The 24010-nt window shown below is 37.8% G+C and overlaps 1 long non-coding RNA gene across 1 annotated transcript; it reads right to left on the bottom strand.

The window, feature by feature from the left end:
- Nucleotides 1–8627: 8627 nt before the first annotated feature.
- Nucleotides 8628–21865, bottom strand: LOC143648239 (uncharacterized). The gene is made up of 3 exons (XR_013158470.1): nt 21754–21865; nt 13395–13523; nt 8628–9184 (listed from the first exon to the last, which is right to left on the bottom strand). It is a non-coding gene; the product is annotated as an uncharacterized LOC143648239 (long non-coding RNA).
- Nucleotides 21866–24010: the final 2145 nt, after the last annotated feature.

The raw sequence follows: 24010 nt of genomic DNA, 5'->3' as shown, positions 1-24010 counted from the left end.
CACTTAAAATTCCAGGGAACTACTGGGCTAAATACAGAGAGTAGAGCACCTCAGAATTTAATGACAAACAGTTAACACTTACAATCTGAGCTTAAATATAGCTTCTTTCAGATATAAAAAACGTTAGACAGTTGTTTTATGTTAAGAAACCACAGCAGAGGTTTTGCTCTGTTTCACTTTTATACATTTACCAGAGTTATGTTATTTAACAGATAAAATATGACATATATACTTGTTCAACCTTCCTTTTAAAGTTGATCACAGCCTAGCGTAGATTCGACCAATCTGAAACTCAGCACATTTTCCTTGACAGGAAAGATGTATGTGTGGCTGATTGAGCAGAGGACTTTCCTAGTCTCAGCAGCCACACACTTATGAACACCCAACTTTTTAGGACCATTATCCAATGCATCCTTGAAACATCTTTGTATTATTTCAATAAATATCTTTCTCAGTTAAAAAATAAAGTTGAGCAATTATACTTTTAATAGTATAGCAAAGCAGTATAATTGACAATTTGGCAGTTTCTATGATTTGTAGCCTTTTATAGAATAACTAAAACCACACCGTTGCTAAACATTATACAGATTAGTATAAGGCTAAGACATCGACGGTGATAATATTGTTAAAATTTTAGGAACTTATGCAATCTCTAAATATATGAATTCTTTACCTATACAAATTTAACCAGCAACAAGATAGAAAATCCCTTTTAACCACTGTAATACTTTCCAAACACCTCCTATACAAATTTAAAATAGGTTAAACTATTTTAGCACCTTATTTATATAAGGTGAAAGAACAAATTGCTTGTAACAATTTTTCCCTTAACAGTGAGAAGATGTCCTTTCTGAAATAAAGGATAATGCCAACATAAACATTAACAAGGACATTATTCTGAAATCACCTTATTTTAACAGGGAGAAAACCAAACTTTAGTTTTGTATGAATACTCAGCTTAACACAAAAGCTTCCTTTTATTAAATATATAATATATGTTTATATATATATATTAAATACACAAAGCTTTTGAACCTGCACATTTCCTTCCAATAACAGTATTCATGAAGGGGAAAGAGAGTGAGATACTATAAAATAATGGAGGAAGGAAGTAATTTATGCTTGGGTTTAGAAAACAGCCAGGCAACTATATACTTTGTACTCGAGAACACACACAAAATTATATATTTATAATATATAATTTTATATATTATAAAATAATCATAAAATATTATTTTATAATATATCTAAAATCTCTCAGTCCAATTAAGTATTACCTTCAGAGGTCAGAAAAGTATCAAGTTTGAAACATAATCAGCTTTTTGATATTTTGGGGATTTATATCCAGAAAAAAACTCAAAAATTTTCAACAATGTTCCCAACTCCTATATAATGCCAGGAATGTGTTATTTCACAAAATTAAGTTATGGTTTCCAAAAACTAGTTTAGAGTTCTATTTGTTTAAATGCTACTTTTTTATTTAAAGGTCTTGCATGTGTCATCTCCAAGAGGACTTTTTAGGTCATCCTTTATCTCTCCGCTTTTTAAATTCTTACAGCATTTTATTCCTTCATTATGACTGTTTTACACTATGCCCTGGTACAAGTATATTCTAACTAGATATAAAAAGATAATAATTAGTTTTTCTTTATTTATGATAGAATTTACTAACAGAAATATTCTTATTGACATTAACAAAGCCCCTACAAATTCAGATTCTTTCACATACTGAGGCAACAAATGGCCAAGCAACCAAAAGCCAGATTCTTTGAAATTCAGGTAATCAAAGTTATAAAAAATGCATTTATGTTTCTTACTAAACTCAACTGATTTCTTAAATATAGTGTTTGAAGCATTAGCATAGTATCAATTTTATTCTACTTTATATGTGTTATTATTATGAGGTACATTGCTCAGTTCACATAACCTAATCTATCTAATTAGGCTATTTTAAGAGGAATTTCAATAATATATTTACAATACTAGCTTAATTTATCAGTAAGCTTATATAGATTTAGGAAGAACACACCCAAGCAGAATAAAATTGCATTTGTTCAATTAAAAAAGAATTATCATGAAGGGTGGTGTGATGGTAGCTCAGTGGCAGAATTCTTGCTTACCATGCCAAAGACCTGGGTTCAATTCCCAGGGCTTGCCCAGGCAAACAAACAAAAAATTTATCATAAAATTCCTTTTAACAGAGGTTAAAAAAATCTGTCTTCATAATATCTTTTTTCATCACATAGTTGTATATTTATCATCATGATCATTTCTTAGAACATTTGCAACAATTCAGAAAAATAAAAAGAAAACAGAAAAAAATTCATATATATCATAACCCCTACCCCTCCCTTTCATTGATCACTAACATTTCAATCTGCTAAATTTATTTTAACATTTGCTCCCCCTATTATTTGTTTATTTTTAATCTATATGGTTTACTCATCTGTCCATAAGGTAGATAAAAGAAGCATCAGACACAAGGTTTTCACAATCACACAGTCACATTGTGAAAGCTATATCATTATAAAATCATCTTCAAGAAACATGGCTACTGGAACACAGCTCTACATTTTCAGGCAGTTCCCTCCAGCCTCTCTGTTATGACATAACTAAAAAGGTGATATCTATTTAATGTGTAAGAATAACCTCCAGGATAACTTCTTGACTCTGTTTGGATTCATAATATCTTAAAATACAAATGATTGTAAAAGAACGTTGACTATCAGTTTCTAGAAAATACACAGCAATTGTTTAATTTGTCCCAAGTCTAAAGCCAGGAAACCTTTCCCTTATCTCTCAAAGATCTTTCATTTTACTTACTGAGATTTGGTAATTAGATTTTATTCAGTTATTCCTATCCTGAGATTATTTATATATTAATAATTATTTGGTTATTAAGACTGCACAGGTAATATTAACAAATGTAGCCTATTTTATAGTATTTTTATGCTTAACATCTCTAATCTCCAGGCCCAGTAAAAAAAGGATTATAAATCACATCTTCCCATATCTCTCTGGGCCTGGCCCTCATCTATACCTGCTTTAGGTAGTTGGGACTTAGGGTAGGAATTGGTTGCACAGACAAAAAATATCCAGTTTGCTGGGTTTGGATTTGAAAGTTTTAGGTGAGGGCCATGGAATTGAGAGTTCCTATGCTCTTCTTTAACTGTTTCCAAATATTAGATTTTAGTAAAAGCTGTGACCAGGACCATTGGAAAAGGTCATTGCTTTTTCCAGAAGCAGCCCTTTGGCAGTTGTCTGCTGCCTTACAGAAATTCCAGGGATAATTTCTTTCTAATGTCTCAGGTTTGTTTACAGTAATTACAAAACTAAGGTTTTGCATCTTGCCATTCAGAGTTTTTTTTTCCTCTTTTTGCTATTTTACTTCAGAAGTATCAATTTATATATTTATAGCAGTCACCTAATTATTTCTAAGCAGCTCAAATAGAGCTCTGTAAGAATTTTCTTATTAATTTGCTACTACCATCCGGAGGTATGAGAATATACATTGAAAATGCATTCAGAAACAAATAAAAAATTAGTTACTCAAAAAACAGAAACACAGAAATCCTTCTGAGAGGGACAAATAAAGGACTAAATATATTATCTCATCCCATTTCTACCTTTTTGCAGAACAATTCTAATCTTTAACTTTAACTACAATGGTAGTATTTTCATTTTAAATTATAGTGAGGCCAGATTATGTTACAGAAACAAAACTTTTTTATAGAATCATAATCAAAATCTTTTCAATTTTCAGTACAGTCCAAAGCTTCACTTTTTAAAAGAGTTTCCGTAATCAGTAATCAGTTACGCATATTTAACCAATAGCAAAGCAGGAACACATTAATAACTAGACTGAACACACCAGCTAACAAACAGGCATTAACTGCTTAAAATGGACATTAACTCCTACTATAACGAGGTAACACACTGGCTAGCATTTAAACAGACTTACTTAATTTCATTAAATACCAATTAATTGTTGGATTACTTATTTTTTAGGAATATAATCAATAGACAAATTTAGGCCAGGGCTTTAAACCCTGTACAGAGCATACACTGAATACCTCAGTTAACAGTTAAACAGACATAAAACACTTATCACACCAATTTAACAATTAACCAATACCTAGGTAACATGCTGGTTAGCACTTAAACAGGCCTACTTAATTTAACATTAATTTAAACATTAGGCCAAGAGTCACCCCCAGAGAACCTCTTTTATTGCTCAGATGTAGCCTCTCTCTCTAAGCCAACTCAGCAGGTGAATTCATTGTCCTTCCCCACTACGTGGGACATGAATCCCAGGGGTGTAAATCTCCTTAGTCACGTGGGACAGAAATCCCAGGATGAGCCAGGATCTGGCATCAAGGGATTGAGAAAGAAGTCTTGACCAAAAGGAGGAAAAGAGAAATGAGACAAAATAAAGTTTCAGCAGCTGAGAGATTTCAAACAGAGTTGAGAGGTTATCCTGGAGGTTATTCTTATGCATTATATAGAGAGATCCCTTTTTAGTTTGTGGTGTATTGGAGTGGGTGGAAGGAAGGACATTAAACTGTTGAGCTGTGTTCCAGTAGTCTTGATTCAGGAAGACAATTATATAAACATACAACTTTTACAATGTGACTGTGTGATTGTGAAAACCTTGTGTCTGATGCTCCTTTCATTCAGGGTATGGACAGATGAGTAAAAAAAAAAAGGATAAAGGATAAATAAATAATAGGGGGGACAAAGGGTAAAATAAATTGGGTATATGGAGATACTAGTGGTCAATGAAAAGGAGGGGTAAGAAGTATGGTATGTATGAGTTTTTTCTTTTTTCTTTTTATTTCTTTTTCTGGAGTGGTGCAAATGTTCCACAAGATGATCATGGTGATGAATACACAATTATGTGATGATATTGTGAGCCACTGTTTGTACACCATGTATGGAAGGTGTTCTAGTTTGCTAGCTGCTGGAATGCAACACACCAGAGATGGACTGGTTTTTAATAAAAGGGGATTTATTTTGTTAGTTCTTCAGAGGAAAGGCAGCCAGCTTTCCACTGAGGTTCTTTCTTATGTGGGAAGGCACAGAATGGTCTCTGCTGGCCTTTTCTCCAGGCCTCTGGGTTCCAACAACTTTTACCAGGGTGATTTCTTTCTGCACCTCCAAAGGCGTGGGCTGAGCTGCGAGTGCTGAGATGAGGTATGCTGAGCTGCTTGGGCTGTGCTATGTTACGCTCTTTCATTTAAGCACCAGCCAATTAAGTCAAACGTCATTTATTGCAGCAGGCATGCCTCCTAGCCAACTGCAGATGTAATGAGCAACAGATGAGGTTCACGTACCATTGACTTATGTCCACAGCAACAGAACTAGATGCCTTCACCTGGCCAAGTTGACAATTGAATCTAACTACCACAGAAGATATATTTGTGATGGAGTCTCGATAAAAATATGTTTTTGAAAATTAGCTTAAAAAACACCCACATCCTTTATACTGTTCATATTTAAGTTATTACAATGATTTTGGAAGCTATTTTTAAACAAATATTTCATCACATACAATTACCATCAAAATTAAACTTGTCAGAATAATGTCAGATATTTAAAATGCTGTAATTAATACATATTTGAAACATTAATGTATAATTTTAACAAGAATTAATGGTGTATATATAGATATCACACCTGTTTTTAAAAATTGTACTTCAATGTTTTATGATTGTTGTATACTTTTTTTATGATTAACAGGTTTATTGAGATATGTTAACACATCACACAATCCATCTCAAGCATACAATGAACAGCTCAGGTAACACAGCATAGATGTCCTGTCATCACCATAATCAAGTTCAGAGCACTTTCATTAATCAAAAATTTCCATAACCCTTATTTCTCCTTATTACTGACTCTTAGCATTGATATAGTATATCTGTTACTGTTGATGATAAAATATTAAAATATTACAGTTAACTATAACTCTTAGTTTGCAATAGGTGCATTTGTCCCACATGCCAATCAATTATTAACTTCTTGCAATAGTGATGTACATTTGTTCTAGTCCATGAAAAAAACATTTTATATTTGTACTATCAGTCACATTCATCATCCACCACAAGGATCACGCTACCATGTTTTCTTTCTCCACTTTCCCTTCTAGTGTCACACATGACACTAAATTTCCCATTTCAGTTACAAGCACATAATTTATTGCTGTTAAGTCAACTCAACATAACTGGCTACTATCACCTCTATCAATTTCTAAACATTGAAATTTAAACTAGTTAAAAATTATGAACACATTATGCATTCACTTTCCATTCTGTACCCTCATTCTCTCTCCTGGTAACCTACATTCTGGAATTTAACTTTATGAATTTACTTATTATAGTTAGTTCATATTAGTGACATCATATACTTGTCCTTATGTGTGACTTACTTCTCTAAATTAATGTTGTCAAGGTTCATCCATGTTACATGCTTCAGGACTTCATTACGTCTTACTGCAGAATAATAGTCAATCTTAAGTGTATACCACATATAGTTTATTCAATCATTAGTTGACAGACATTTGGATTGCTTTCTTCTATTGGCAATTGTGAATGTGTGCTATGACAGTCAGTGTGCAAATGTCTGTTTGCATACCTCCTTTCAGTTCTTTTGACTATATACGAAAGAGTGGGATTGAAGTTCTATACTTAGCTTCCTGAGGGCTTCCTGAGGAACACTCAAATTGTCATCCACAGTGGCTATAACATTTTTCATTCCCATCAACAATGAATAAGTGTTCCCATTTCTTCACAACCTCATCAACACTTGTAGCTTTCTATTTGTTTAATAGTGGCCATTTTGGTAGGTGTTACATGATATCTGATTGTGGTTTTGATTTGCATTTTCCTAAAACCTACTAATGTTGAGCATCCTTCTTTGATAGACAGCATAGGTCCTTCATGTTTTTAGGAGATTGTCCATTTCAGCTACATTGTCTAGAACTTATGGCACAATATTCTTCATAATATCCTGTTATTATCATTTTTATTTCCATGGGGGTCTGTGGTAGTGATCCCACTCTCAATTTTTTATTTTATCTATTTGTCAGCATAGCTAAAGGATTGTCAATTTTATTTATCTCAAAAAATACTTTTGTTTTTGTTGATTCTCTCCATTCTTTTTTCTCAATTTCACTTATTTCTCCTTTGTTATTTCTTTCCATCTGCTTGTTTTAGGATTAGTTTGCTTCTCTTTTTCTTGTTCTTCCAGATGTGAATTAATTCTCTGATTTTAGTGATTTCTTCCTTTTTAATTTAAATGTTTAAGGATATAAATTCCATCTCAGCACCTTATTCACTGCATCCCACAAATTTTGGTATGTTGTGTTTTCACTTTCATACATCACAAAATATTTGCTAATTTATATTGCAATTTCCTCTTTGATCATTGTTAAAAAGTGTGTGGTTTAACCTCCACATATTTGTAAATATTCCTGATCACCACCTGTTATTAATTTCCAGCTTCATTCCATTGTGATAATAGAAAGTTCTTCAAATGCTTTCAATATTTTAAAACTTATTGAGACTTGTTTCTTGGGCCAACACATGGTCTATCCTGGCGAGTGATCTATGGGCACTTGAGAAGATTGTACTGTTTAGAGGTGTAAGGTTCTGTAAATTTCTGTTAGGTTTAATACTTTCATCATGTTATTCATGTTTTCTGTTCCTCATGATCTCCTCACTTGAGATATTCTGTTGGTGAGAGTGGTGTATTGAAGTCTCCAAATATTATTGTAGAGACATTTATTTCTCCCTTCAGTTTTGCCAGTGTTTGCCTCTTGTATTTTGGGCCTCAGTGGGTAGGTGCATAAATATTCATGATTATTTATTTCTTTTGGTGGATTGACCCTTCTATTAATATCTAATGTTCTTCATCATCTCCTAAAATTTTTGTACTTAAAGTTTACTTTTTGCAATATTGTAAAGCTACCTTAGCTATTTTTTTATTACTGCCTACATGAAATAACTTTTCCAGCCTTTCCTCTATTTGTATCCTTGGGTCTAAGTTGATTCTATTACAGATAGCATATAAATGTATCATTCTTTTATCCATTTTATCAATCTATGTCTTTTGATTGGAGCGTTTAATACATTAACATTCAATACTCTTACTCTTAAGGCAGTACTTACTTCAACCATCATATCCTTTGGCTTTAACATGTCCTATTGATTCTTTTTTGGTCCTCTCAGGAACCCTTTTTGATAATCTTCATTTCTCCACTCTCCTCCAAGCTTCTCTCCCCTGTCTTTTCTATTCAGTTGGCATAATGCCCGATATACTTTTTTAAAAGCTTGAATTTAAGACACTTTATCTCATTTGTGGTTTTTCTTACAAAATGAATTGAATTACACAAGTTGCTATTGAAATTTAAAGTCTCATTCTTAGGCTTTTATTTATCTATTCATTTATTTATTAATTTTTAATTTTTAAAAAAATATAACAACAAACACATTCTTAACTTTTGATCATTCCGTTCTACATATATAATCAGTAATTCACAGTATCATCACATAGTTGCATATTCATCATCATGATAATTGTTTTAGAACATTTGCATCAATTCAGAAAAAGAAATGAAAACACAACACAAAAAAATTCATACATACCATACCCCTTACCCCTCCCTTTCATTGACCACTAACATTTCAATCTACTAAATTTACTTTAACATTTTTTACCCCCTATTGTTTATTATTTTTAATCCATATGTTTTACTCATCTGTTGATAAGGTAGACAAAAGGAGCAAACACAAGGTTTTCACAATCACACAGTCACATTGTGAAAGCTATAACATTATATAATCATCTTCAAGAAACATGGCTACTGGAACACAGCTCTACATTTTCAGGCAGTTCCCTGCAGCATCCCCATTACATCTTGACTAACAAGGTGATATCTATTTAATGCGTAAGAGTAACCTCCAGGATAACCTCTTGACTCTGTTTGGAATCTCTCAGCTATTGACACTTCATTTTGTCTCATTTGCTCTTCCCCCTTTTGGTCGAGAAGATTTTCTCAATCCCTTGATGCTGAGTCTCAGCTCATTCTAGGATTTCTGTCCCATGTTGCCAGGAAGGTCCACACACCTGGGAGTCATGTCCCACGTAGACAGGGGGAGGACAGTAAGTTTGCTTGTTGTGTTGGCTGGAGAGAGAGAGAGGCTACATCTAAGCAACAAAAGAGGCTCTCTTGGGGGTGACTCTTAGACCTAATTTTAAGTAGGCTTGATCTATCCTTTGTGGGGTTAAGTTTCATATGAACAAACCCCAAGATTGGGTCAGCCTATAGCTTTGGTTGGCCACACTGCCTGTGAGAATATCAAGAATTCAACTTGGGGAAGTTGAATTTTCCCTCTTTCTCTCCATTCCCAGAAGGGGACTTTGCAAATACTTTTTTATTCACTGTTATTCTTAGGCTTTTAAATAGCATTTTGGAATACAGGTGGCCAACTGCCAATGTCCTATGTGATTGTCCTCCAGTACTTAATCCCAGGGAGGTGGCTGGGCTCCCAAGAATATTTCTTGGAGCTTAAACATTTTTATTAAGTACAACCCTTTCTGGGAGAAGAGCCGATTCTCCAAGAAGGAATGTGCATAAATAACCTCTAATTATACAGTTACAAGGTCACTGCAGGGACATTGAAGATTTTTCCTTTTTTTTTTTTTTCTCTTTTTTTTTTTAAATTTTTTTTATTAATCAAAAAAAAGAAAAGAAATTAACACAACATTTAGAAATCATTCCATTCTACACATGCACTCAGTAATTCTTAGTATCATCACATAGATGTATGATCATCATTTCTTAGTACATTTGCATCGATTTAGGAAAAGAACTAGCAAAACAGCAGAAAAAGATATAGAATGTTAATACAGAGAAGATAATTAAAATAATAATACTAATAAAAAATATATATATAAAAAGGAAAAAGAAAAAAAATAAAAACAAAAGATACAAACACACAAACAAACGAAAAACCATATTTCAGGTGCAGCTTCATTCAGTGTTCCAACCTAGTTACATTACACTTAGGTATTATTGTGCTGTCCATTTTTGAGTTTTTGTATCTAGTCCTGTTGCACAGTCTGTATCCCTTCAGCTCCAATTACCCATTATCTTACCCTGTTTCTAACTCCTGCTGGTCTCTGTTACCAATGATATATTCCAAGCTGATTCTCGAATGTCAGTTCACATCAGTGGGACCATACAGTATTTGTCCTTTAGTTTTGGGCTAGACTCACTCAGCATAATGTTCTCTAGGTCCATCCATGTTGTTACATGCTTCATAAGTTTAGTCTGTCTTAAAGCTGCATAATATTCCATCGTAGGTATACGCCACAGTTTGTTTAGTCACTCGTCTGTTGATGGACATTTTGGCTGTTTCCATCTCTTTGCAATTGTAGATAATGCTGCTATAAACACTGGTGTGCAAATGTCTGTCTGTGTCTTTGCCCTTAAGTCCTTTGAGTAGATACCTAGCAGTGGTATTGCTGGGTCGTAATCCATTCTGCCATTCTATGTCTTTTGATTGGGAAATTCAGTCCATTAACTTTTAGTGTTATTACTGTTAGGATAATATTTTCCTCTACCATTTTGGCTTTTGTATTATATATATCATATCTGATTTTCCTTCTTTCTACACTTTACTCCATACCTCTCTCTTCTGTCTTTTCGTATCTGACTCTAGTGCTCCCTTTAGTATTTCTTGCAGAGCTGGTCTCTTGGTCACAAATTCTCTCAGTGACTTTTTGTCTATAAATGTTTTAATTTCTCCTTCATTTTTGAAGGACAATTTTGCTGGATATAGGAGTCTTGGTTGGCAGTTTTTCTCTTTTAGTAATTTAAATGTATCATCCCACTGTCTTCTAGCTTCCATGGTTTCTGCTGAGAAATCTACACATAGTCTTATTGGGTTTCCCTTGTATGTGACAGATTGTTTTTCTCTTGCTGCTTTCAAGATCCTCTCTTTCTCTTTGACCTCTGACATTCTAACTAGTAAATGTCTTGGAGAACGCCTATTTGGGTCTATTCTCTTTGGGGTGCGCTGCACTTCTTGGATCTGTAATTTTAGGTCTTTCATAAGAGTTGGGAAATTTTCAGTGATAATTTCTTCCATTAGTTTTTCTCCTCCTTTTCCCTTCTCTTCTCCTTCTGGGACACCCACAACACGTATATTTGTACGCTTCATATTGTCATTCAGTTCCCTGATTCCCTGCTCAAGTTTTTCCATTCTTTTCCCTATAGTTTCTGTTTCTTTTTGGAATTCAGATGTTCCATCCTCCAGTTCACTAATTGTAGCTTCTGTCTCTTTAGATCTACCATTGTAGGTATCCATTGTTTTTTCCATTTTTTCTTCTTTGTCCTTCACTCCCATAAGTTCTGTGATTTGTTTTTTCAGATTTTCTATTTCTTCTTTTTGTTCAGCCCATGTCTTCTTCATGTCCTCCCTCAATTTGTTGATTTGGTTTTTGAAGAGTTTTTCCATTTCTGTTCGTATATTCAGCATTAGTTGTCTCAGCTCCTGTATCTCATTTGAACTATTGGTTTGTTCCTTTGACTGGGCCATATCTTCAATTTTCCGAGCGTCATCCATTATTTTCTGCCGGTGTCTGGGCATTTGATCAGATTTCCCTGGGTGTGGGACCCAGCTGGTTGAAAGGTTTTTCTGTGGAATCTCTGGGCTCTATTTTTCTTTTCCTGCCCAGTAGGTGGCGCTCGTGGCGGTCGTCTGTCTGCTGGGCAGTCAGCCCGGAAAACCGCGCGTGGAGGCGGGGGTCACTGGCCGCCGCGGCTTGGGGGAGTGCCGGTCCAAATTGCCCAGCTGGCCTTAGACGCCAAGCGTGACGGGAGGGCCCCGCTATCCAACGTTCCCAGTCAGACTGGGGAGCCACGTGCGTGGAGGGGACCCCAGTCGCCAGCCGCCCCGGCCAGGAAAACGTGCACCCCTCGGGTATCTCACCGCAGTGGATTCTCCCTGCCCTTTCAGCCGTTCCAGAATGGGGTACGCTGTCTTTTTGGTCTCTGTCCTGACTCCAGGAGCTGTTTCGTATTGTTTCTCTTTCTTTAGTTGCTTTTCTGAGGAGGAACTAAGACCCGCGCGTCTTACTAAGCCGCCATCTTCTCCCTCAGATTTTTCCTTTTTAACCCTTCAATCAGCCTTAGAATTTAAAATGTTTACCATATAATTTGTTAACACTTTGGGTGTCATTGTTAAATATATTTTATATATTTTTGTTACACGCAACAATTATAAGATAATACTATAATAAAAATTAAGAAAATAGTAATAAGATAGGGTGAATTATAGCATTTTAATATTTCTGGGCAGTTACAGAGTGGATAAGAAATCATATTAATGATGATTAGTATCACTAATTATAAATGAGAAGCTTTTAAGAAATTTTTAATTATATTTAAAATGGGTTGTAAGGAAACATAAACGTTAGGTAAAGGCAAGTATTTGGGTATTTAAGAGAGAGAAACATTTTACCCATGGTTAGGGGATAAATAAAATACTTTACCTTGCTAATAAAGCATTTCTAAATGCTGCGGACATCCAGAGAAGGGGACAATTAATTTCATCATGGCCAATTTAGTTATATTATTATTTATAATACATACATGCTGTGCATAGAGAACTGAAAAGTTAGCTTGTGGAAATAGAGTAAGAGCATAAAGATTAGAGGAATGTAGTAACATACATGGTTTTGTTTCTCGAGTTAATTTAGCATAATTTAAACTTTGTTTTTATGGAGTTTGACAAGATATAAGTAACATTGTATTTATAACTTGGTTATATTAGCATTAATTTCTTAATTTGCTAAAACTGATTTATTAAACAATTTCACGAACTGTGTATTAAAATTTATTTCATTTTGATGGGGGTTTATATGGGCTGTGAGAAGTGGAAGGGGGAGGTTTGGCAGGGAGGAAGGATCAGGTTTTTTGTTTGTTTGTTTGCATGGGCAGGCACTGGGAATTGAATCCGGGTGTCTGGCATGGCAGGAGAGAACTCTGCCTGCTGAGCCACCATGGCCTGCCCAGATCAGAGGTTTTTAAGGAGAGCAGCAGGACCATGTTTGGTTGCAAATCTGATTGTTGCAGAGTTATAGTTGGAAGGTGTATGACTGCATATAACTTAATTAGTATATCCCTATTGAGTAGGGGAACAGGACAGGAGGATATTATTAGAAAGTGATGTGTAAAGTTGTGCTGGTTTAGGGGAGGGATAGTATTGGGTTTGGAATGTATTTCATTTACTTTAATAATAGAGATGGAGGAAGGAAAGATGGGTTCATAAATTTTGGTAATACAGAGTAGGTGGCGCTACTATTTGAGAGAAAAGAGATTGACTTACCTGCTACAGCCATTGTTACCCTGGGTTCAGCTGCAGTGCTGGGAGGTGTTGGGGTCTCTGAGCCCAGCCTTCGTCAACCCTTGGAGGCAAGGTCAAGGAGGTAGGAGACAGCAAAATCCTGCTCCGGGTCTGGGGAGATTGTTTTATCCTTTGGTTAGAGACCGATGAACAATCCACCTTCCAATGCCCACTCTGATTGCACAGAGGACAGGGACCCAGTGGAGTTCGGGGATTAAGACAGGTTCTGGCCCAGCATCCTTCTTTGCCACATTTATAACAAGGTACAAGGGGTGAAGGGGCCCCCAATGTGGTTAGTCCCTTTCATCTGTGGCTAACTCTTTTGTAGGGCTGTGGCTAGCATTACGAATTTAGCCTGGTCTCTTTTTCCCCTTGCCTGTTCCTTTTTTGTTTTTCCTGTTTATGTTCCTTCTCTCCACTGTTAAATACCTGGGAGGCTACCTGAATTAGGTCCTATTGTGGATCTTGGGGCCATTCTCTAGTTTTTGAAGTTTTCCTTTTAATACTAGGGGCTGACTGAGATATGAAGTGAATATGAAGATAGACTGCCAGCCTCTGAATTGGGGTTTATATTAATATATTTAAATACTGCTTCTGTAAGGTGTTTCACGAAGGCTGCTGGGTTTTCCTTGGGTCCTTGTGTTATTTCTTGAACTTTATTATAGTTAACTGCCTTGAGGGTGGTCTTTTTCATACCTTCAATTAAGCAACTAAGAAAATGGGCCATTTTTGCTAAGTCTGGGGAGTGGGTTCCAGTCTGGAGGTACAGGAGGAACTGCAACAGGGTCTGCTGGATTGGTGGGGTTTTGGATGTGGAGGCTATCAACATATGCTGTGGCTGTGGCTAGGATTCGCCTTTTTTCTTCTAGGGTGGTGGGTGCAGTAAGGATTACATAAGTGTCCTGAGTCAGATATTGGAATTCTTTAGTTAATTTGGTAGGGTCAGTTTGAGTCAGGTATTGGAATTCTTTAATTAATTTGGTAGGGTTGGCTGAGAAGGACTGAGGTGTGCTTAATTTGCCCTAGGTCTGAGAGAGAGAAAGGGTTATGCTCTTGGTGTGGTGGTGAGATTAGTGGGGTAGGTGCAGAGGAGTTGGGGGTTAAGAGAGGAGAGAGAAGAGGAGGATGGTGGCACAGAGTGTGGCCTAGGAGCTGAAGGAGGTGGAGGAGGAGATTCCTTTTGAGGAGGGGGTTATCAGTGGGACTGAAGTCAGTGAAAGAGGGTGAGGAGGGGGGTGGAGCAGAAGTAGCAGCAAAGAGCAGGCAAGAGCCTGGTGCAGAGTGAGGGTTGGAAGGCTTTTCACTGAGAACAATTTGGAAAGCAATACAGGACTGGCAGAGAGAAGGTGCCTTCATAGAGCCCAAAAAGCTTGGACATAGGGCATCTCAGACTGTTTGCCGCTTCATTTAAGAAAATTGTTGAGCTCTAAAAGAACCCCATAATTAAATGTTTCATTTTCAAGCTACTCGCTATGATTATCTAGCTGATATTGTGGCTAGGCTTTAGTGGAGAGAAAAAATCTTTTCTGTTTGTTTGTTTAATTCCATTTGCTAAATTAAGGGCTTTAACAATTTTCCGTAGACATCCAAGAGGAGTGTCTTTAGGTGGATGTGACTGTCCTGAAATCATTTTGAGGAGGAGGTTGAGAGTCATATCGAGTCCAAATGGATGAGGGAGGACTGGGAGGGGTAGACAAGTGTCCCAGAATCCCCTATTGCAGTCTCTGAGAGAGAGAGGGTGAGAGTGAGCCAGGAGTCAGGCATCCCTGCTTGAGGTCCGTCTTGGCAGGAAACAGTTCTCTGTGTGTCAGGAGGGGGCTCTGGCCTAGCGCTAGGATTTCTGAGACAGTAGGGCCACCCTGTGCTGACATGGTATAGGCCGAGGGCAAACGGCGAGGGTGAAAAGTCAAGCAGAGTCCCCCAAGAGGATTGACACTCACCCGAGAAATTGTCTGTGACTGGTGTTGTTTGCGAGGTTAACCAATGGCAGGGTTGAGATGTTCTAAATCTAACAGTGCTGTGGCAGTGGCTCTGGGGTGGGGGTGCGGGAATTCTGAGATCAAGGATCAGGGGAGAGGGAGGGCCTCTCTCCCCAGTGCTTAAATCAGAATGTGCCACCAGATGAAAGAGATGTTGCAAGTAGGACAGACAAGGATGAGCCAGTTCAAAGAGAGAATAAGATGGAGAAGAAAAAGAAATAGTAAAAGGAAAACTGCACAGGTTAAGATACAGCAAATGACAAGGAAGGCCATGAATTGGAGAATAGTTCTCTGCCCAGGACAGGTGGAAGGGGAACCTAATCCCCCAGCGTGGAGGGTCAGGGGAGAGGGAGGAACCCCCTTCCTGGGTTTCAGCACCAGAAATGATAGTCCCAGGTTGGGTGGAGGTTGTACACATGAAGCAAGAGATAGAGACACAGCACAGGCAGTAGGGGATGCAAGGTTTTTAATGGAGAAGCAGCAGGGACAGTTGACTCAAGAACTCAACTGTTGTCTGCCTGCATTTGAGTAGGAGCTTTTAAGAGCTTTGGGGGTAGAGTTAAGCAGGTTTCTTCTTGGGAGTTTGGTGGCCTTCCATTGGTGAAAACAAGCCTTAGTTCTGCAAGATTGTAACTGTGGGAGGGGGATCATTGGGGCAAGGGAGTTTTTTAATCACAGGAATGCTGCAAGGGCATAACTGCCTGAGGGGAGATGTTTGTGCACAGAGTTTATCATCAGATGGGGGCCAGAGAGCCTCGAGATGTTGATTCTCTGTGGCAGTATCTTCACCCTTGCTTGTCTCTCCAGTTCAGCTCTCACACTAACATTGTGTGCAGGTTTGAAAGTGTTACATAACCCAGAAAACCCATGTTTTATTGGAAAATTGTGATTAGATTATCTCCGTGCAGATGTGACACATCCAAATGTGGGTGTGATCTTTTGATGACACGGAGATGTGAATCCATCCATTCCAGGTGGGTCTTAATTAGTTTATTGGAATTCTTTAAAAGAGGAAACATACTGGAAACAGAAGGCTCAGAAACGACAGATGCCTACAGAAAAGGCAGAAGCCTCCATTCTGACAGAAACTTCACAGTAGAGCTGACACAGATGCAGATAAATGGAGAACAGAGACACGGATGTTTGGAGATGCTTGGAGCCTGCAGATGTTGCCATGAGATGCTAAGCAAGCCAGATCCTGAAGAGAGGTAAGGGAAGCCAAGAGATGAAAGCCAGTCCTGGAAAAGTAAAGTCAGGAACCCCTGCAGGAACAGAGGCTGGAAGCAGCAGAGCCCAGGAGCAAGGGACTAGGAGGTGCCAGCCACATGACTTCCCAGCTTACAGAGGTGTTCCTGACCCACAGGTCTTTCTTGAGTAAGGTAGATTCTTGTGGGTACATTAATTTGGACACTTTCACTTCCTTAGAACAAACTTGTAATTTATTACATCCCCCTTTTTAAAAGCCATTCCAGTTCTGGTTTAGTGTATACCAGCAGCTTGCAAACTAACACGCAATGCTTAGGTAATTTTGAGGCCATACAACTTGACTGAGTCAAAACTCCAGAATTCTAGCTGAGAAGACAATGGGTTCATGAGATTGCTAACACCAGATCAAGCAGAACAAGGATTAATTACCTAGAACTGAATGAACTGATAAAGAATGATTATACATTTTATTTGGAATATTGCATGTTTTATTTATTTTTTTAATGTGTGTGTTTTTTTTTATAGGCAGGCACTGGGAATTGAACCGGGGTCTCTGCCATGGCAGTGAGAACTCTACCTGCTGAGCCATCATGGCCCACCCATATTGCTCATGTTTTAATGTTCTATTTTCTAGATATGAGGAATCCCTTACCCTTTTCCCTTAAGCCATCCATATTCATAAAACACTTATCTTTTTCTGTCTGATTCATCCAGAATTTGTAAACTCTTATTGAATATTCTTATTTTATGGCAATATAATCATTTGTATAGGTTCAATAAGAATTTGTCCTTCTTGTAGGCAGGTCATCACGGGAGATGCTGGGTATATAACAAAGGCTTTGACTGGAAAATTATGTTTAAGAATAATCCTCTTTTTTTAATGAAATTTTATTGAGATATATTCACACACCATATAAGCCATTCAAAGTAAACAATCACTGGCTCACAGTGTCATTACATCATCGCACATACATCCCCACGATCAATTTTAGAATATTTTCATTAAAATGTTTTTAAGTCATTAAAATTCATTTTAAAAATTTAAATAAAAATTAAAAGAAAAAAGAAAACCAAATACTCCCATACTTTATTCCCCCTATTATTGACCTACAGTGTTGGTATGGTATATTTGTTACTATTGATGAAAGAATAGAAATACTACTAACTATAACCTATCAGCACATTTTCCCATATGCCTATTAATTTCTTTTAATAGTGTTGTACACTTGTTCTACTTTATAAAATAATTTTTTTACATTTGTACACTTAATCACAGACATTGTCTGCACAAGATTCACTGTTATTCACTCCCATGTCTGAACCTCCAACTTTCCTTCTGGTGACATACATGACTCTAAACTTTCCCTTCCCACCACATTCACATTGAGAATGATGCTCTTTTAATCAGATTGACCTAAGACTCTAGAGAACACAGGCTGACTTTTTGGAGTCAATACTTACAAAATTCTCTGGGAAAAAGTAATCTGGTACCTGGCTCCAGGGTTTCCAACCTTAGGGGTGATAAGGAAGGTCATGTTCTGGCAGACACAGGAACCATGAAAAAGAGATTCACCCATATCTCCAAGTACTTAAGGTGAAATCTGGTGTCATATTCTTGACTTGGCTTTGTAGCCGAAAGAGGCTTTTAAGAATTCAATCTGAGGTTCCTTATGAAAACTTCCAGCAAAGCAAACGTAAAAAGGCCTTTTTAGTAAACCACTCTTCTTATGCTACATAAATAATCATATCAGATTGAATGAAACTATCCTATTTTATGATTAAAAATTCTTAATTTGCTATAACCTCTAATAAAAATAATAAGGGCAATTGTAGAGAGAAAATTTGTGTTTCAATAGAACTATAGCAAACTCCTGTGAATTATCAAATTTTGCTCCTATTCATTGTCTAAGCTATTTTGCATCCCCTTTGTAAACCGCAGAACACTACAGGGATTTGTTATTGTTTCAGTTTGCGAATGCTGCCTGGATGCAATATACTAGAAATTGATTGGTTTTACAAAGGGGATTTTTAGGTTAAAATTTACAGTTCTAAGACCACGAAAATGTCCAAATTAAGGCATCAACAAGAAGATATGTTCACTCAAGAAAGGCAAATGTGTCTGGAGTTTCTCTGTTACATGGGAAGAAGGAGATGTCTGCTGGCCCTTCTCTCCTGGGTTGGTTCCAAAATGGTTCTCTCTACTCCTGTGGGTCCTTCTGCCTTCTCCTGGGGTATTTTTCTTTTCTAAGTGTCTGTGGGTCCTCTCTTAGCTTCTCCGGGGCAAACTCCTAGATTTCATCTCTTAGCCTAGTATCTCCTGGAGCATTTTAAATCTGTTTCCAAGCATCTGTGCTTTCTCCAAAATATCTACCTCTTAAAGGACTCTGGTAAGTGGATATTCACCCTGAATGGGTGGGGTCACATCTCTATGGTAACAACCTAATCAGAGTCCCACCCAAAAATAGGTCTGCCCCCCCGCAAGACTGGATTAAAAGAACATGGCTTTTCTGGGGGTACATAACAGTTTCAAACCAGTAGTTAACCTACCTGTAAATTAGACTGGATTCTGTGATTTTATATATACTGTTTACACTAAATGTCAGTCAGAAAGCTATCTTAGTTTCTCTTGTACACCAGGCCTCAAACCAATAAAAGAGGACTAACGCACCCAATCCCTTACCTCCTGTCCAGAGTTTCGTTCTTTCATCTGTACCTCCTCTAAGAATATATGACCTGGAATGAATAATTTGAATCAGAGCTTTAACACTACCCTCACCAGTGTCCAAGCCTTCCACGCAGAAGCAGATGGCTCAGCATCACTGGTATTGTAAAATTGATGGGCTCTTCATACCCTAACAATCCATGAATAAGGTTGCTTTTATCTTAATAAGCCTGGCACAGTAATAAATAACCTAAATATTTTAAAAAACCAAGTTAAGGTGTTTTTTGGTACCAGTTAAGTTTAAATACTTCAATCGAGAAAACTATTTCCTGACTTAGGTTCTTGGTTTAATGGGATATGGGGACAGTATGCTTTGGATTTATGCTTTTAATCTGATTATCAGTCCATATGTTTTTATTTCTTGTTGTAAAAACCATGTTTCAAGATTCTGTCCAAATTCTCTGTCACCCTCAAGATAGATGTTTGTTCCTGAGATAGCTAATTAAAAGGAAAATGTGATAGAAATGGGACTGTTTTTAGTGAACTGAAAGTAAAAATAAAAGACAACATGCAAAGAGTGCTGTACTCATTATCCATTCAACTAAGTCACCCCACTCTAAGGGTCTTAAGTGTAATTGAATAGCCACTCAACAAAACTCACTGCAATCAAGAAAGGAAGAAAAAGGAACAGGACTGACCACATGTACTCAAACACCTGACATGAAAATAAATCAAAGGTGGTGACCGGTGTGTTTTGGTCAAGATCATTGGAAAAATGACCAAAAGAGGGAATTGTTAAGTAGAATTAAATGTCTATCTGCATTGGGCACTGCCAGGATGGATCTCTTTCCGAGAAAGGATTTTCCAGAAGACATAAAAAAAACAAAAACAAAAACAACTGAACTGCAGGGGCTTTCAAAGAAAATGAAACAATGCAATGTACCCTTCAGAATTGCAGACAGGCAACACCTGGTAATAAACCAGTTTCTGTCCAGTTGCGACAGTTCACCAGAATGGACAAGCATCCCATACTAATTCATGTAGATCTGCTCCCAATTTGGTAACACACCTCTATGTAGAAACAGAAATGTAAAGTCAGCCTATCAGAATATTTCCTCACTTGTTTCTGTGTTTGCTCTAAATGAGTTCCCTCCCTTTTACTGTACCTGTGGGCCTCCTTTCCACATGTGGTTTGGCTGCTGCCGTATTTATGAATTGTAAATGCTCACTCTACATAATGTCCTTTCTAACATTTTATTTTAAACCTGCTTTAAAGACCTTGTAATTGCACCTCTGGCAATCATACCTAGTAACTTGAAATAAGAAAAAAGCTCATTGCTCATCACATTATTTACTTTAGGAAGAAATAAAATAATAACAATAGCAGTTAATATATTGAGTCCTTGCTATGGATTAAGCATAGGTTAAACAGGTATTACCTTATTTAATTCTCAAAACAACTCTGTTAGGTGGTTCCGTCCTCACTTAACATATGTGGATACAAGGCTAAGGATGATTATGTGATTTGCTACCATTCTGTAACCCAGGCCTGCATGACACCAAAGTCCATGCTTTTAACCACCACAGTGGATTAAATATGTTACTAGCCAGGTACTCGTGGAGTGTTATTGTTAAAAACTACAGTTATAGATACTATTCCATAAGATAGAAAAAGCTTATATTTGATATTAGGTGAAAAACTGGAATACAGACTATAGCCTAAGCTCAATTTTCCACATTTTTTTAAAAAATAGAGAACAAGGCTAGAGAAAAGGCTAGAAACCGGTATACCAAAATGTTACGGTTAGTAAGGTGGCAAAATTAAAAAAAAAAAGGCTTTCTTTTCCTACTGTTGTGCATTTTCCAAATTCTAGCTAATGCATTAACCCATCAAGACTCTGTATGGGTTCCCAGTTACCTTTGGGATAAAAACCAATATCCCAGTGCTACCCAGTAAGGCCCATCCCAGTCCTCGTCAACCCACTCGGCCGCCTATTTCAGTAGCAGCTGAGACCCCATCATCCAATCCCTCACCCCAACTTCCCGTCCCGCACGCCAGATCTCTGATCACAATGTCCCTTTCCCTTGTCTTCCCTCTGCCCGGAATGCCCCTTTCCCTTCACTCCAGGGGTCGCGTTGCTTCCCATCCGCTACGACTCAGCTCCAAACCCGCGCTTTTTTCAGCCCTCCTGGGGACACCCACAAGCGCCTCCTCCTGCAGGGACCCAGCACAGCCCAAGACTAGGAGAGCCAGCTGCCGCGCCCGCGCGATATCCGTGGGCCCAGACGACAAGATGGCGCCACACGGCCCAGGTGACCTGCGTGACTCTCCCGGCCTGCGCCGTTCCTTTCAATGGCCGCCGCCTCCCTCCTTCCCCGGCAGGTGTCACTGCAGACCTGCGTCGCCTCAGCCGCGCTACATTTTGCAGCCGCGGAGCCCAAGGCCTACACTTTGACCTCTCCTGTAGGCTCCGAGGGTGTGCGAGCGGCTCACATTTTGGATGCACTTCAGCGCCATCTTACTCCGCTACCAACACCTAAGCGGCCCACGCTGTAGCTTCCCAGGAGGTCTGCAGCCGTTACAGCTGCCAGCGGAGAAGGGTCGAGTGCGCTTGCGCTTGTGGAAGCGCAGAGCACTGTGGGGGCTGTAGCCGCAGCCGGCTATTCCCATGCCTTACTAATCAACCCAGCAGCTTTGCACCTCTGTGGTTATATACTCACGGGAGAAGAGGTGTTCCTTAACTGGACTCCCTGAGCGCCTGCTATGTACCATCTGCTATATTCTATGTTCCCATCTGGCCCTTTTTCAGGATGTGACATCTGCCTGAAAGAAGTGATTCTTACCCTGCTTTGAACGTAAATATATAAGTGGGAAAAAAAAGAAAGAAAAATATATAAATAGATATACCCTTTTAAATGTTAGGTATTATCTATATAATTGCTATTTCTGTATAAATGTATGTTATATAAATACATAAAGTTAAAAATATATGTACACATATGTTGGTGTGTATTTACATAACTTTATATTCAGTGGGACTGGAATGAGGTTGAAAACTCAGCCATACATTTGCGTATGTCTGTCACCTTCCCGTTTTCCCAAAATGTGGTAGGCACCTGGATTAGAGCTTTCCAAACTGTGGATTATCAACTATTAGTGTGTCATGAAACCAGTTTAATGGGTTACAACCAACATTTTTAAGAATGAAATAGAATGTAGAATATCAGTGCATCTTGGGTAGTAAAGGTAAAAATTGTACTGTGAAAGTTCTGTTGAAGAGGTTTGTGTAGTATTTAGTATAGTATTTCTTGTCTATACTGGGATAATTTTTTAAAATTATTTTTTATTGATAAATATGCACATACCATGCAATCATACAAAGTGTGCAATCAATGATTTACAATATTATTAGCTGTGCATTTATCATCACAATTGACTTTTAATTTATTTTTGGAAAAATAACATATATACAGAAGAAGCACTAAATTTCAAAGCACATCGCAACAATTAGTTGTAGGACAGATTTCAGAGTTTGGTATGGGTGACAATTCCACAATTTTAGTTTTTTACTTCTAGCTGCTGTAAGATACTGGAGACCGAAGTAAATATCAATATAATGATACAGCAATCATACTCATTTGTTAAACTCTACCTTCTCTGGATAACTCCACCATCACTTTTGATCTTTCTCCCACTCTTTAAGGGTATTTGGGCTACGCGCATTCTGAAGTTTCATGTTGGAAGGGGCTGCTGATAATATGAGAGAGGGGATGGAACTAGTTGATGTTCTGGAGAGCCCCTCTGCTTTTCAGGAGTTATCTTGTTCAGGGACCCATCTGGAGATTGTAGGTTTCTGGAAAATTATCCCAGCTGCATGGAGTTTTTGTAGAATCTCATATACTGCCCTAGCTGTTCTTTAGGATTGGCAGGAATGGTCTTGGTTGGGGGTTGGCAAGTTATGATAGGTAGCAATGTCTAACTGAAGCCTGGGTAAGAGTGAGCTCCAGAGTAGCCTGTCAACTCTATTTGAGCTCTCTCAGCCACTGATACCTTATTTGTTACACTTTTCCACCTTTTAGTCAGGATGGCATTGTTAATCCCACAGTGCCAGGGGCAAGCTCATCCCTGGAAGTCATTTCCCATGCCACCAGGGAGACTTTCACCACTGGATGTTATATACATGACTTAAAGAAAGAGAGGCCGCATCTGAGCAACAGAGTGGTCCTCCAGAAGTAACTCTTAGGCATACATATAGGTAAGCTAAGCTTCTCTGCTACACACATAAGCTCCACAAGAGCAAACCTCAAGATCAAGGGATTGGCCTATTGATCTGGGCATCCCTAATGTTTGACACAATATACTAGGATATTTTTTCTTTTGTTGCTTGTGCTTTGGTTGTAAAGTTTAGGAAGCTACCTCCTATTATTAGTTCTTGAAGATATTTCCCTACATTTTCTTTTAGGAGCTTTAAGGTTCTAGTTCTTATATTTAGGTGTTTGATCCACTTTAAGTTAATTTTTGTATAGGTTGTAAGATAAGGGTCCTCTTTCATTCTTTTGGCTGTTGATATCCAGTTCTCCCATGCCCATTTATTGAAAAGACTATTTTGTCCCAGTTCAGTGGATTTGGGGGCCTTGTCAAAAATCAGTTGACCAAAGATTTAGTGGTCTATTTCTTCACTCTTGATTCAATTCCATTGGTCAATACATCTATCTTTGTGCCAGTACCATGCTGTTTTGACCACTGTGGC

Source organism: Tamandua tetradactyla, chromosome 1, assembly GCF_023851605.1.
Source record: "Tamandua tetradactyla isolate mTamTet1 chromosome 1, mTamTet1.pri, whole genome shotgun sequence".
NCBI classification, from domain to species: Eukaryota; Metazoa; Chordata; class Mammalia; order Pilosa; family Myrmecophagidae; genus Tamandua; species Tamandua tetradactyla.
This window is presented reverse-complemented; position numbering and strand designations above follow the sequence as displayed.